The 392-nt window shown below is 64.8% G+C and overlaps 1 protein-coding gene across 1 annotated transcript in view; it reads right to left on the bottom strand.

Annotated features, from left to right (window-relative positions):
- Window positions 1-392, bottom strand: part of LOC119588187 (transmembrane protein 117-like) — a gene marked incomplete in the record, with an annotated part of 52,588 nt that extends 52,196 nt beyond the window's left edge. Inside the window, 1 exon segment of the mRNA XM_037936889.1 lies at window positions 1-392.

Genomic DNA, 392 nt, shown 5'->3' with positions numbered 1-392 from the left:
TCTAGGGACGTGGACGAGCCCCCGCACCCATTGGCCGCTCCTGCCGACGGGTCGAGGGCGGCGTTTGCGGTCGGGCAGTCCTCGGCTGGTGTGTAGATGTTAGTGTGGAGATCGAGAGTGTCGCCGAAACTCAGCCTCTTCTGGATTTTGGTCTTGATGTCGCCCTTCTCCACCTGCACCACCGAGTGAGCAGTGGCGGGGGCGTGCGGGGGCGAGGGCGAGCAGAGGGTGTCCGAGGCGAACTTGGTGATGGGTGCGAGGGCGGGCAAGGAGGGTGTAGGATTTCGCGGGAACCTTGAGTACTGGGATGGGTACGGGCGGTAATTGGGGGGATTGAGAGGGTCGGCTGAGGAGCGAAGGTCGTGCGAGTGGGCGGGGTTGTGGTGCAGGCC

This window comes from Penaeus monodon, chromosome 23 (genome assembly GCF_015228065.2).
Source record: "Penaeus monodon isolate SGIC_2016 chromosome 23, NSTDA_Pmon_1, whole genome shotgun sequence".
NCBI classification, from domain to species: Eukaryota; Metazoa; Arthropoda; class Malacostraca; order Decapoda; family Penaeidae; genus Penaeus; species Penaeus monodon.
This window is presented reverse-complemented; position numbering and strand designations above follow the sequence as displayed.